The following is a 16,142-nucleotide window of genomic DNA, read 5'->3' on the forward strand; positions in this document are numbered from 1 at the left end:
GTGATAAGAAATGCAGGTAAAGTGGAGAATGTATGACCAATCTATAAACACTCTAATTTTTAAAAATTTGTGTAGGCCAACAATACATATCTGTAGGCTGAATTCAGTCTGTAGACTGCCAGTTTGTCTAGAAGGAAAAGACTTCCTGGTGGATCTCCTGTAGAGCACCAGCCCTTGCAGGAGTCCTCTGCGGTCCCCATGACAACCGGGCTTGACCTCAGGAGCCTTCAACAGTTGACCCCAAGTAGGGAGGAGCTGTGTGGCACAGGGAGCCACGGCTGTCTTCAGTGAGGGCCCGGGGCACTCTGCAAAGCATCCTTAAAGAATGAAGTCAGGCTTCTTGTGTTCTTTGGTTTCCTATTATGCACATGTTAACTTTTAAGAAATAAACATTATTTTGAAAACCTTAAAAAAAAAAAAAAAAAGAAGAATGAAGTCAGGGACTTCCCTGGTGGCACAGTGGTTAAGAATCCGCCTGCCAATGCAGGGGACACGGGTTCGTGCCCTGGTCTGGGAAGATCCTAGATGCTGCAGAGCAACAGGGCCCGTGCACCAGAACTACTGAGCCTGCACTCTAGAGACCCTAAGCCACAGCTGCTGGGCCCACATATGACTACTGAGACCCGCATGCTTAGAGCCCGTGCTCTGCAACAAGAGAAGCCACCACGATGAGAAGCCCATGCATCGCGGCGAAGAGTGGCCCCTGCTCACCACAGCTGGAGAAGGCCCGCGCACAGCAATGAAGACCTAACGCAGCCAAAAATAAATAAATAAATGTGTTTTTAAAATTATTATTATTATTTTTTTTTGCGGTACACGGGCCTCTCACTGTTGTGGCCTCTCCCGTTGCGGAGCACAGGCTCCGGACGCGCAGGCTCAGCGGCCATGGCTCACGGGCCCAGCCGCTCCGCGGCATGTGGGATCTTCCCGGACTGGGGCACGAACCCGTGTCCCCTGCATTGGTAGGCGGACTCTCAACCACTGCGCCACCAGGGAAGCCCCTAAAATTATTTTTAAAAGAGAGAGAATGAAGTCAGAGTTCCCATTGCTTACTGATGGTTGAAATTCCTTTAAATGAGGGAAAAGACTTGAAATTCACATTCAGAGATGAGGCTTAAAATGCAACTAGCTGTTTCTTAAAAAGTTAACCATAAACTTACCATATGACCCAGCAATTCTACTCCTAGACACCTATTCAAGGGACATGGAAACATACGTCTGCACAAAGACCAGCATGCAAGTGCTCACAGCAGCATTATTCATAATAGCCCCAAATTGGAAACAACCCAAATGTCCAGTGAAGGTCTAGCGAACACAGAAGCAAAATGTAGTATATCCACAGAATGGAATACTATTCCGTGATAAAAAGAGAATGAGTTGATGCCTACTACAGCATCTCAAAAATGCTATGCTAAGTAAAAGAAGCTAAACACAGAAGGCCACATACTGTATGCTTTCATTTATATGAAATGTCTTGAAAAGGCAAATCTATAGAGACAGAAAGTAGATTAGTGGTTGTCTGGGGTTGAGGGTGACTACAGGGGTATACTGTAAATGGACATAAGAGGGGGTGAAGAAAATATTCTAAAACTGGATTATAGGGATGGTTGCACAGCTCAGTAAGCTTACTAAAAATTGCTGAATTGGACACTTACAATGAGTGAGTTTTACAATATGTAGAAGATACCTCATTAAAGTTAAAAAATAACTAAGTGTCTGTTTGAGGTAACAGTTTAGTGTGAATGAGTCTCAAGTACACTGCAGTTAGTCAAACTCTGAACTAATATGGGTGGTTAGTTATAGAGCTTAGCCTCTTTTGTTTGGGGAGAGGTTGAGGAGAGCAGAAAGGCTTTTTGGGAGGGTGGAAGGGAAGAGGAGGGGCACAGGAGAGAGGCTGCACTGCAGAGGGATTCAGAGCTTGGAGAGCTAGAGCTTGGTCCCTATCCTGTTTCCACCACTTACTAACAAGTCATCGTGGGCAAGGTACTTATCTTTAAACTCCACTGCCCCCTCAGTGAAATAGTGTCTCTTTTAGGACTACTGTGAAACAACAATGAGATAATCCATGTAGCATACTTAGCACAGTGTCCAACCCATAAAAAGAGCTTTTATAATTACCTATTATCATTATTATTATTAAAATAGCAGTTTGTGAATAGAAGACCAAGTTGCAAGGTGTCACTTATTTGCAGATGGTGTTCCTTATTTATTCTCAAGTGGGAATAGATTAAGCCTTATCCTTCATAGCATGAAGTGCAAGCTTAGATATTACCAGAGTCTCCCTCAATCCATCGGAAGTTTCTCTGATCTCACATGCACACCCTCACCCTTTAGCACAGGAGTATGGTTGCTGGATCCTTTCTCAGGAATCTCCTGGTTTCTCCACCCTAATCTTGCGCCTTCTGAATCTTCCTCCTTCCACCCACTCCATCCTTCAGCTGGAAATGCCATCCACTTCCTCTCCAGGCAAGGAGGTGTTGCTTTATTTCATATTCCAAGTTCTCTTATGCAGAACTTTATGTTCAGATCTTTGAGCTTTGGTTTTGGTAAGTAAAGGGAAGGCTTGACATTTTCTCTGTAAACCAAGCCTGGCTTTTAAGACTTTTCTCTTATTCAGATGCAAAAAAAAAAAAAAAAAATGGCAGTCAGAACTGAACAATAACTTTGTTTTTCTAGCTGGTATCTGCCCTCTCTCTAAAACAATGAAATACTGATTCAGTGAGTAAAGACATCATCCAGTGAGCTTCACATTTTTAAAAGAAATCTAAGACTACATTGGTTTAAATTCTTCAAAATTATTATATCTATTACTAATGTACAGAGAAAGAAAACATTTTAAATACAAAGAATCAAGGAATTTTAAATTATTTTAGATTATCGGTGAGAGTGAGGAGAAGCAGACATTTTCATACATTGTTTTCACACATTTCTGGTGGGTGATGAGTATAAATTTGCTGATGAATGAATATAAAGGTCCAAGTGGTCACCTACTACAGCTTGTAACCTGTTCCCCTCTGCTCATCTCTACCAAACCCCTTTCTCTCTTTCTCTGAAATTTTAGAGAAGTGACAATAGATAGAAAATCTCTAAACATGGAGAATATTAAGAAAGAAAGAAATTAGTTAATTTTCTCTTTTATAAATAATTTAGGTTGCAAACCAATTTAGATACATGAAGGGCATAACTTTCTGCTTCCAATTATCTTTTGAGATTTGGGATAGATTATCCAGTCCATTCATATCAAGAAGCATGTTATCGTGGAATGTATAGACTGCTTTTAATTTTGGCCATCTTGATTATATTTTTAATCTATTAATCTTGAATGTATTTTTTAATCTATTAATTTAGTAAATTTCTAATATGCTGGAAATGTTGATGCTTGCGGTCTGAAAGGTCTGTATTCATGTAGGATATCCTGATTCAAATTTTCTGTTTTCCCAGTAGTAAGCTTTGCATTTAGAAAATGTGGCCTTTTCATCTAGGTCAACCCAGAGGCCTAATGGGAGAACTTTTTTCCTATTCCATATCTCTTAGAATGAAGCTTTTTTAAAAATAAATTTATTTATTTTATTTATTTATGTTTGACTGCATTGGGTCTTTGTTGCTGCGTGCGGTCTTTAGTTGTGGCGTGGACTCCTCATTGCAGTGGCTTCTCTTGTTGCGGACTACGGGCTCTAGGCATGTGGGTTTCAGTAGTTGTGGCTAATGGGCTCTAGAGTGCAGGGTCAGTAGTTGCAGTGCACAGGCTTAGTTGCTCTGTGGCATGTAGGATCTTCTCGGACCAGGGCTCGAACCCATGTCCCCTGCATTGGCAGGCGGATTTTTAACCACTGTGCCACAAGGGAAGTCCTAGAATGGAGCTTTAAGAAGCAAAAGAGACTTCTGATCATACATGACAAATTAAGCACATATATTTACCTCCACTTCCTTCCAGAACCTCACGACATGAAATAGATTTCCTAAAAGACATAAACCAAGAAAGGCCATGAGAAAGAGAAAGGATATGACAGCATAACATGTTAGAATTTGGAAAGTAAATAGATGAGTGGTAAATGACTTATTAGATAAAAGAATGCTGAAATTTAAACCAGCAGCGAGACAAAGTAGGGTTACACAGAATCAAAACAACGAACTCCACAGAACCTCAAAAAGGCTCAGAAATTATGGGTATCATATACCTCAAAGTCAGGTGGGGCTAAAAACAGGACAGGGTAAATCTGTGTAGGAAATAAAGCTCTCAAATCCCTTCTTCTACCTCACATAGTGACTACCTTTTCAACATCCCAGTAGAAGACTGGTTTAATCTCCGAAGGAGCTGCACCAGGTGGCTCAGGACATAGGACATCAGGAAGCCAAAGACAGGGATACACTGCTGGTAATGAAAGTCTGCATATGAAAGGTGAGAATCTCATTGCCTTTCTTTAATCTGATGCCCAAGAATGCTGGCATTCAGGTTGATACCCACAAGCAGAAAATGGAAAGATTCTTCTCTGGGAAAATTGACCAACCCGAGAGACTCACAGATACTGACTGCAGAGCATCCTTATGACACTGTCCACCCTAGTCACCCTGTGATGAAGATCGCCATTCCAGAAGCATCACCACCACCCACGCAAGGGCTTGAATACAGTTTCTTAGTGCCTCAGTCCTTAAGTAAGACACACAATAGCAAAGACAGATTGTGAGATAGAGCTGAATTACTCTCACAGAACGAAAAAAAAGGCAGAGGTGGAATAAGAGAGAGAAAATTAGAGGACCAGTCTGGACTAAGCAATAATCCATGTAATAGGTATTCTGGAAAGAATGAGTAGAGAAAATGAAGAGGAGGGTGTTATTATAGAAATAATCCAAGAGAATGTCCTAGAACTCAATGACATGAGTTTTCGGATTATGCCCTACACCCTACCGTGCCATGATATGTCATAAAATTTCAGAACCCTGGTAATAAAGATAAGATCCTAAAAGCTTCCACAGATTTTTCAAACTATCCTATACAAGAGATCAGGAAGCTGAAGAGCATCAAACTTCTTCATAATAACAATGGAAAGTAGAAAAATGTAACAGTATTCAAAATTCTAAGGAAAATTATTTTCAACCCAGAATTCTCTACCTAACCAAGTAATCAAATAAGAGGATAAAGACATTTTTAGATGTGCCAAGTGGGTATTCTGACTGGAACAAGGAAAATTTATTATGAAGAATTATTAATTAGTAGAAGATGCTTAACTAATAAATGTGGTAAAAATACACAAAAAAGAAAAGAAAAGAAAGAACCCTAGGGGAGGAGGGATAAATTAGGAGTTTGGGATTAACATATATACATTGCTATATGTAAAATAAATAACCAACAAGGACCAACTGTATAGCACAGGGAACTATACTCAATATTTTTTAATAACCTATATGGGAAAAGAATTGGAAAAATAATATATATATATATATATATATATATATATATAACTGAATCACTGTGCTGTACACCTGAAACTAACAACACTGTAAATCAACTATACTTCAATTTTATAAAAAAGAAAAATAGATCCCTTGAAAAAGAACCCTAAAGCATACAGGAGTACCAGGTGTAGGCAGCAGTTACTTCTTCTAGGGCTGAGGCAGAGTACCCCAAACCAAGGAAGGAATAAACTCAGAAGAGCCTCCTCTCCCTAAGGCTGAGATTCAGACCTCATCATAGAGGGCGCTGCTGAGACCCATTAGTTGGTGGAGATGTTCACTAGGGTACCGTGGGCCACAGCTGGTCCACAGGAAGCTGCCCACTGGGGTGGGGTGAACTGCAGCCAGTGTGCAGGAGGCCACCCACTGGAGCAAGCGGGAGGTGGCTCACTAGAAGTCACTTGTTGGAGAACTGGAGGAACTCACTGGAGGTGAGTGGAGAAACCTGTTGGAGGGCAAGAACCACTGAGTTCCCTGCACACCTGTTGGCAGCTGCACGTGGGACCTAGAAGGAGAAGCCCTTTCCTCTGCCATGCCTTGCAATGTCCTTCCAGAACCTGGTTATTGACCGAACCTAACACTGCTGGAAAAGGAGACATGTTCACAAGGTCCACCTCTACTTCCATAAAGAAGGACAATGGAGCCGAGAGGCAGTAATTGATAACTGGCACACAACGTCTCAGAATATTTACCTCCCAAGTGCCTCTTCTCAGGAAGCTACTAAAAATGTGATCCCCCAAAAGAAAGTAAATTAGGAAAGAAGAATATATGAAATCCAAGAAACAAGAGATAGGGGATTGATCACAGGAATGAGGTAAAGGGAATCCCAGAAGGATGATAATGAAAGACCCAGAATGACAGCTAAAGGCAGCAGCCTAGGGAGCAATCAGGATCTCTGATTGGAGCAGGAAGATACAGGGCTCCAGGAGGGATGCATCAAGACAGAAAGTGTGTGTGTGCGTGTGTGTGTGCGTGTGTGCGCACGCACGCGTGTGTGTGTTGTGTGTGTGAGAGAGAGAGAAGAGTCGGGGGAGCGCTTGAGGGAGGGGGGTGTAGAGAGGAGGAAGGAAGGAAAGGAAAGGAAAGAAAAGAAAAGAAAAAAAGGTTTGAACTACTGATGAACTATTGAAAGGAATTTATGCTCTGGCAGTGAGTTTGGAGGTGAATTAATGATAGATATATCAAAAACTAAGCAAAAGAGAGAAAGAAAGGAAGGAAGGAAGGAAGGAAAGAAGGAAGGAAGAAAGAAAGAAAGAAAGAAACCCAACCCTGACAATTATTAATACAAGAGGGAAAAAAAAAACTATTTTACAAAGAAGGTTCACTACGTGGCTAGTTGTGCAAAGTATTTACATAGTCCTAAAAATCTAAACAAATATTCAACTAACCAAAAATCACGATATAACTATTGGGTTGGCCAAAAAGTTTGTTTGGGTTTTTCTGTAACATCTTACGGAAAAGCCCGAACGAACTTTTTGGCCAACTCATGTAGTAGGAAGATGAAGTGAGCAGAGGGAAGAATAAAAAGAGATACGAGAGTATTAAAGCCCCTTCTTACACAGAAATCAATGATAAATGATAATCAAAATGAAAAACACGAGGAAGAAACATTATAAAAATGCTATTCAGAAATATGAAGGTAAATACCAAAAGAAAGACCTAAAAGTGTTAGCAGGGGTTGTTTCTGGGTAGCAATAATTTGGGATGGGGACAGGTGGGATAGGGATTGTCAATTTTAGTTATAAGACTTACAGAATTTTGACATTTTAAACTATGTATATAAGTATCCTCAATAGAAATTGGGGGAAAAATAAGTAGTAAAGGGAAAGTTCTTCCTTAAGTTTGATTTGGAACTTAAGTCTGGGTTAAACACATTCTTTCAAATTATTTCAACCAAAGACTTACCCAGGGTCTATCTCACTGCTTTGGACATATACTCAGGAACATAAAGTCCTTAGGCAGTAAGGACACCCTCCTCAAATTGTATGATAGTCAAAACCAATATGTTCCTGAGAGAATGAGAAACTACAGTGTAAGCATGACCCATCTTTACAGTAGAGAGTCAAGATTACCCAGGTGGAACTCATGGAAATCTTCTTTGTATGTATTAGAAAACATTCGTATGTTATGGAGGATGGTGGAACATTCAAATACATTTCTGGAAAAATTTCCATGTGTTCATTCTTTGGTGTTACAGATACTTCAGAATTAAAATCAAGAACAGCCGCTAGAAGTTACTTTAAGGAAGGATAGAGATTTGAATTACTTTGGCTGCTAAGATATATACATGGTTACACTAACATCAGAGGTTTTGAGAGGTGTCTCCTCCCAAGTACATGCCCCTCTAGCTCTTCACAAGTATATTATGCTTCAGTTCAGTGTGTCAGATATATATTGAACACTCCATTATATGTTATGGGTTGAACTGTGTCCCCCCCCACCAGCATTCATAGGTTGAAGTCCTAACCCCCAGTATCTCAGAATGTGGCCTTATTTGAAAATATGGTCATTCCAGATATAATTGGTGAAGGTGAGGTCATTAGAGTGGGCCCTAATCCAACATAACTGGTGTCCTTATTAAAAGAGGACATTTGGACATAGAGACACACACATAGTGAGAATGCCTTGTCAGGATGAAGGCAGAGACCTTGATGATGCTTCTAAAAGCCAAGGAATGCTAACGATTGCCAGCCAACCGCCAGAAGCTAAGGGCTTAGTATGGAACAGATTCTCCCTCACAGTCCTCAGAAGGAACGAACCCTGCCAACACCTTGATCTAGACTTCTAGCCTCTAGAACTGTAAGAAATTAAATTTCAATTGCTTAAGCCACACAATTGGTGTTACTTCATTATGGCCACCCTGGCAAACTAACACGGTATGTAATATGCTTTCTCTATTAAGTGAAGGTCTAATTCCCAGATGATTTTCTTTTTGTTGCAAATCTTTTCCAAAGAGTCAATATAGGTATAGCGTATCTTCACAACACAAATGCATCACCAACCGAATTAGATTCCTTTTTAGAGTTACATTCGTATAGTTGTGTATGAGAAGCTGGGGAGGGGGGTGAGATAGCAGAGAAAGAAAATGTAATTACTGATTTCTTTCAACTGAACAAATGCATTTATTTTTACAGCAGGGGTGGAAGGTATCAGATCATTAAGACTTTCCAGTTGCATTCTTTATTTGATTTTCTACCTAATCCAATTCCTGTCAGTTTACATTTCATTTGTAAGTTTTCTTAAAAGATGAATGCACATAATTGTGTGTAGAATGCTTAATATCTATACACTGTAAGGCACGAGTAAGCCTGCCTTTCCATTTAAAATATCCTCTGACGGCAAAATACTGTGGGTCTAACTGGACAACACTGTCCTGAGTGAGACATATGCATTACACAGAAGTTCAAGTGGTTTAGGGATCTGTGAAAACAAATGGAATTGAAAATGTTGCCTACCACAGAAGAAATTTCTAATTAATGATATATACGTGTTTCAGTGCACAGTCAACCACTTATGTCTTTAGAACACACGGTCTATCTCAACGTGCACAACTGGAGTATCTCTAGAATAAAGGCCTGAAAAGATTCTATTCCTCTTAGAATTAAGAACTTCAATTCTGGCACTTGAGTCTATACATTCAAAGAAGAGTTGAGGATTGTGATATAGCTATGCTGATAATTCAAGTTAAAATCACATTTTCTTTGATTATTCGGATGTTGCAGGCAAATGTAGGAAACTATTAGTATGAATTATTATCCAGAGAATTGAATCAATTTTCCATTTCACTTTACTCATGTAAGCATGGCCTAAATCATTGGGTGAGAAGTATTCCTAGCAATGAACTGCATTTAAAACCTCAATAAAAAGTCATTTTTATCTAATGGCCAAACATACATAACAATAATAACAATGATTCCTTATATGTACATGGGTTCGCAATTTACAAGCATCTCCCTATTTGTTAAAAATATTTCACCTGCTCAATTTTTCCCCCAAGGTGGGAACCGGTCAGAAAAATGAGGAACCTAGAGGTCAAAGGACTTGATGGAGACTACGCAGTTTAGGACTCATGAGTGTTTATTCCATTACATCAAGTGTTAATCTTTTTGTGTCATGAGCCTCTTAGGGAATTTGCAGAAGCCTTTGGACCCCTTCGCAGAAAAGTGTTTTTAATTGCATTTTAGAATCACCATATGATTACAAAGGAAACCAATTATATTAAAATACAATTATCAAAAATAAAAATATTTTAAAATGTTTGATACGGTGATACACGGGCTCTTTATTCATGCATTAAATATCAATATACAGTCGCAAACCTAATAACTACCACAATTTCAAAGATACTGAAATTGATATATCTGCAACAGCTGTACCGTGATATGCGAAAGGTTGTGATTCCTACTGGTGACAATTTAACTGGCACTGCTACATATGAGACCTTGGATGTCCCCAATAAATAGTAAGCCAAACAGGATGTGGTATGAGAGTTCTGAATGGAAATAGTTATTTGACCGGTTTCTGGAGTGGTTCAACAACTCTTGCCGGCTTGTGAAGAACGAGACAGAGACCTTGGAGTGGCTACATGTTGGACCGGGGTGCAGGGTACCATCATTGGGACGTCTGGAACCCAAGCTAAGCTATATGCATCCTAGAGCCAGAAAAGCTCCTTCATGAAGTGTATGTGGCAGTGGCATTTATTCATTCAAGAAGGACTGAACCAGGAACTGAGTGGACCTTCCTTAGCAGCTTGATCCTATCTTCAGTTATTCAAAAGCCAGTCATAGGGCTTCCCTGGTGGTGCAGGGCTTAAGAATCCGCCTGCCAATGCAGGGGACACAGGTTCGATCCCTGGTCCAGGAAGATCCCACATGCTGCGGGGCAACTAAGCCCGTGCGCTACAACTACTGATCCTGCACCCTAGAGCCCATGAGCCACAACTACTGAGCCTGCGTGCCTAGAGCCTGTGCTCCACCACAAGAGAAGCCACTGCAATGAGAAGCCCGCGCACCACAACGAAGAGTAGCCCCCGCCTGCCATAACTAGAGAAAGCCCACATGCAGCAATGAAGACCCAACGCAGCCAAAAATAAAATAAATAAATTTTTTTTAAAAAGCCAGCCATAAAAATCCAAGAAACACGCATCCTGATTATTGGGTTAGGCTTTCAGGACAGGGACATATATTCTACTTCTACCCATACCATTTCTTCTCCCAAAAATCTTGGTCAATTCACGTGCGTGTGTGTGTGAAAGTATTCTTATAGATTTTGTTTTTTAGAAGTTACAGATTTACCAAAAAATGAGAAGATAGTACAAAGAGTTCCTGCACTTAGTTTCCCCTATTATTGACACTTACGTTAGTGTGGTACATTATTACAATGAATGAACTCACACGGATACATTACAATTAACTGAAGTCCATCATTTAATCAGATTTCTTTAGTGTCCACTTAATGTCCTTTCCTGATCCAGGACAGCACACTACATTTAGTCATCCTGGCTCCTTAGGCTCCGCTTGACTGTGATAGTTTTTTAGACTTTCCTCGTGTTTGATGACCTTGACAGTTTCAAGGAATACTGGTGAGGCAGTTTTAGAATCCCTCAGTTGGGATTTGTCTGATATTTTTTCATGATTGGACGGTAGCGATGAGTTTGGGGGCATAAGACTACAGAGATAAAATTTCATTTTTATCACATCATATCAAGGGTACATACTATCAGCGTGATTTATCACTTTTAATGTTGACCTTGATCACCTGGTTGAAGTAGTTTTTGTCAGGTTACATCATGGTAAAGTTACTCTTTTTTCCTCCTAACAACTCAATTTTTACATCTCTGTAATTAATTACTAAAGAAAAAAAAATAGTTCCCATACAGCATGTTAATCTAGTCCTTTATAGAAGCATAGACGTAGAGGAGATTTGGGGAGATTAGTTAGCTCAGTTTCTGGGCCCAAGCCATCCTGCACAGATGGGTTTCTGGCTGGCCTACTTTTAAAGATAAAAAAGGAAGGGAACTCCACAGTGAGAGAATTCTGAACTCTTGACAGTTGATGTTCTACAGCTCAATCAACAAATAAGTAGAATGTCCTCACCATGTGCAAGCTGCCTAGATATGTGTGTAGCTCCAAGGCCTTTACACCATCTTAAATCTTTCCTGGAACAAGTTGGTATATATGTAAATAAATATATGAGTGGAGAGACAAATGACTGAATAAAATAGAATGCAATATAACATAGTGGGAGTCAGGACGAAAAAACTCTAGTGAGCAGTTTTAGACTCATAAAATCTAAATTTATGCTCTGGGCCCACCAGATTGAGGCATACAACTTTAGACAAGTCACTTGACCTTTCTAAACCTCAGTTTCCTTAACTGTAAGATGGAGATAATCACACCCGCTATTAACAGCTGTACAAATCAAATAACATACAGAAAGCATTGAGCATGTAGTAGGCCCTCAGTATACTGTGCCTATTCTTACTATACAAGGAATAAGTAAGTGATCCCACTTTAGAGTCGCTCTAAATTAAACGGGATCTGTTTTAGGGGGATTTTCCTCTGCTGAAATTGAGTTTAAGGGATGCACACTGTATATTCTTCTTAGTTTTCTTCCTGATTTCCACCTTCCTCCACTCCTTTCTTTCTCCCCCTTTTTTTTTCTTCAGATTTCATTACCTCTCTGCTGCTCCCTTAGACTGCTGGAGGCCTCATATCATTTCCCACTGCCAAGCCCCCATTACACTGGTATTTCTGAAGCAGCAGAGCTTCTTAGTGCCTGGTAAGAACTGCTTCTCCCCCAGGTAGTCAGAGAGAGGCAGAAAGCTGGAGAGAAGGGGGGAAATGTTTCTGTGCCTCGGATTCCTGTGTGTGTTTATTTTGTTTTAAGTGGTCGCTTTGCTGATCCTATTACTGTAAAGGGTAATGATATTTGGGAATAAAAGTCTATGAATAAGTAATGATAATAGAAGTAAGAACCAGAACTGTGGGATATAAAGCGTGTGTTTAAAATAGTCTGTCATTTTCAACTCTGCCTACTAAGCTTTTTCCTAGACTGAAAGACACAGACCTTCGGGGAGAGAAGCAGGCAGCCTGGGACCCAGGCCACAACCAAAGGGCAACCGCCGCTCCACAACAAACCGGCTTCTCTATTGTGGTCAAACTCTATCTCCACCACCACCACCGGGTTTCTCTGGTGCAGGCAACAAAACATTTTTTTCAAAGTTAGATAACCAGAGTAATAAATGTAAAATGTATTGATTTAAGAATGGAAACTACAGAATGAGAACATTTTAGGGTCTGCTTTGAGAACTTTATGCTTCTTGAGACACAGTTATTCTTCTCGCAGAGCATCTGTGGCTGTGTACACTGCTGTAACAGGAAGGCCACCCAGGGATCCAATTAAAGCGCCGAAATGAGCCAGGCTGAACCATAAGGAAATATGAGGAGAAGAGACTGCGGCTCAGGATGACGATTCAAACCCTAGCATCTGAGACATCATGCATTTCATTATCTGGAAGACTGGTCAAACCGGCGTCCTGAAACTCAGCACAAATGGCTGCCAAATCCTGGTTCTAGTGAGCTAAGAGAAAACAGATAACTGTATAAGAAGCAAGGGCCCTGTGCTCAAAACACCCAGCCTACAGTCCACGAAGACCAGATCCTCAGACTGCAAGCCAAGACATTACAACTGATGGGAGCGATTGCTCTGGTGCCAATCATGGCCTCGGATTTATTGCTTTCGAGGCTAAGGTCACAGGCTAAGGCATTCTCCAGATTCTGCAACTGAGCACAGACACACCACCCTTCCTGATTCCCCCCCATCAAACGCCAGGAGTCTGTTAGGGCAGAACTGCACAAATGGGAAACACCCATCAAATGCAGCAGGAATATTAACTTCACTAGGAAGCCTTTATATGCCATTACTTTAGAAAGGATTCCTTGTTAGTCCTACCATTAAACAATTAAATTGTCAGAGATGAATTCTGTGCATGTGTGTGCAGAGCGGGCGTGTGCGTGCAGGATGTGTAATTTCCCACTCAGGTGATGTCTGCTGTAGGTCTCTCTGTCTCTCTGTCTCTGTCTCTGTCTCTCTCTCCACCTCAATTGTATGCTTTTCCCTTTACGTTACTGAAAATAAATACATCTTCCTGGTGGCATAAGCAGTTTATGTTATGAACTTTGATATGCCTATGCATTTTATATCACTCAGAAACTAGGAATACAAAACGAAATGCTCAAAGACAAATTTGTCTTCAACTATCCCCCTGGTGAAACATGATTCCTTATTCCCCTTTCCTGACACTAGTTATTGATACAGTTGGTTTACTCTATTGGCATTGTGTACATGGACATTATATGAAGTAGATCGAAATCAAGCTAATGCCTACAGACGGGCAGAATGATAACCACATATTTCCCTTACATTTTCACCCTAATTAGAGCTTTATGCCTTCGCAATACTGATTTCCTTCTCCTAGTCTCTGTTATAGAATGTTTGACCTGTGGAAATCAAACATGCTTGTGAAAAGCACACATATTTCACTTAAACCCAGTATTGATTCGTTCAGTAAAGAGACAGCATACCACTTAAAACAAATTGGGTAATACTTAATAAATGTAATTAGGGTCACACTTAAATCTCTATAATTTTATATAGCTTAAAATTTTACTTAATCAGATTACATCCTTGCCTTCGCCAGCTACCAAAACTCTTCTCTGAGGCTTTAATCTTTTAAAAACTGCAAAAAAAAAAAAAAAATAGAATAGCTATGCACCAAGATGAAAAGACCTCTAGAAATTACACATATATAAGACAAAAGGCGAGTCCGAGAAAATACCGCCAACTCCTCAAGCCCCTGAAAGAACCATGTTGTATTAATTCTCTATGTGCCAATGCAATTATTAGTGACTTAATAAATGCTTCTTGATATGATGACATAGTATCATAAACATAACCTGCTCTTCTGATATTAAGCCTCATAAAATGTTTAGCTTATCTGTTTTACAACAATGTACTTATCTGTAAATAAAGTAGGAAAGGGATTTTGAAATCAAATTGCAAGTAGCTACAGTTTCTCTACAGACTGCCCCCTTTTGGGGTCTCATTCCCCTTGGTTTATGTCTTTTTTTAAAAGGATGACAGAATTGTGAATTTTGGATCCTACCCTTGTTTATGTGGTGAGATTTCTATTCAGGCTTAAGATTAACTGGGGTCCACTCTGCTGGCCAGCTCTGCATCCCCTCCTGCAACCCTGCCTAGCCTCTCCCTGGCCTCGCCAAAATCTGTCTTCAGGATTTAGATGAAACACCGCACCTCTTTATTCAGTAACTCAGACTTCTGGACTAGTGCTCTGGCACAGGTGAACACGTGTGTTTAAGTTTTTGGTCAAGAAAAAACTGTACAGGCCCTTGATCCCAAAGGAAGGAAAGGAATATGGGTGGGGAGATCTCCTTGGAAGAAAAAAAAGGAAAATAGTTTAACAGAAAAAGGTGATATATCCATAAAGTATTCATATCACCACTTTTCATTTATTTATTTACTAAATGAATACTGTAAAAAGTTCATATTGTAAAAACTTTAAACCCACCCCACCCCCAATACACACACACACACACACACACACACACACACACATACACACGCTTTGACCATTTCTTGCTCACATAATTCTTCCTTCCGACAACAGCACTGCCATCTTTCCAAATATGAAGATTTAAACCTTAGAGTTGGCTTCTATCCATCCAGTCCCTCATCCCTGGATCACACCATGTAAGCACTTGCCCTTAATCCTCTTGGGGGGTTCCTCCCTCCCCACCTCTGGTTATCCAGGTCCCACCCAACTTTCATGCCTCACGTGGATCCATCTTTTCCCTGAAGACTTGGGTTGAATAGTAAGGGTGATGTACACCCAAGCGCCACACTCTTGTAGCTAATACAAGATTAACAGCATTAAAAGTGTTTTAATAGAAATTTTTAAATGGCAAAAATTACCAAGTATGTTGGAAGAACGTCCCTTTACAAATAATTGGTACACTTACTGTAAACCATTCCTACCTAGTCACTAATATAGGTGCCCCCAAAGAGTACGCTGAACAAGGGATCATATACGTTGTGTGATTTCCATTCAGAAATAATATTTATTGGCTTGTGTTATATCTGAAATCATGTCATTATTAATTACTTTGATTAAAATTTGTGTGGTATTTAGGAGACTCCTATTAAAATACAAATATCCCTGAGAGAAAACACTCCAAGCTTGTTATCAATGATTTACATCTTTTCAGGGATTTTCTCAAGATTCTTTGATGAAATATCAAATCCCTTTCCACCTGTGATGGCAAATCAGTAGACTCAGTCACACGAGGAGGCGCAGCATATAACCACTTCTGTGTTGTGATGTCAGGATAGTCAGGAAAGAATGCTGCTACCCCCCATCCACCAACCCATCCCAAATTTCTTCTTTTAAATTTAAGCCAAAAGGGTCTTAGTCCGCCATTAAATACAAATAACCCTGAAAGAGGTCACACATTAGGCCAAAACACTATTTTAACCTCTGAATATTATCAGATTCTTCAAGGTGCTGACCCAAGCCTTTCACTCTTAAACTCTCTGTAATGTCTTCAATTACCTCATCATGTCCTAAGACTTCCACCTCCATAGTTATTGAAATCATCCTAAATTTTTATAAT

The 16,142-nt window shown here is 40.1% G+C and overlaps 1 protein-coding gene across 1 annotated transcript in view; it reads right to left on the bottom strand.

The window, feature by feature from the left end:
- The window catches only part of LOC111184712 (uncharacterized), a 22,873-nt gene continuing 6,731 nt past the window's right edge, over nucleotides 1-16,142 (bottom strand). Inside the window, exon 5 of the mRNA XM_089921201.1 lies at nucleotides 1-3,959. The gene's annotated coding sequence lies outside the window, so the exon portion shown is untranslated. The remainder of the gene's footprint in view (nucleotides 3,960-16,142) is intronic.

This window comes from Delphinapterus leucas, chromosome 1, assembly GCF_059928025.1.
Source record: "Delphinapterus leucas isolate spDelLeu-1000000601 "Yukka" chromosome 1, BTC_Dleu_Yukka2, whole genome shotgun sequence".
NCBI classification, from domain to species: domain Eukaryota; kingdom Metazoa; phylum Chordata; class Mammalia; order Artiodactyla; family Monodontidae; genus Delphinapterus; species Delphinapterus leucas.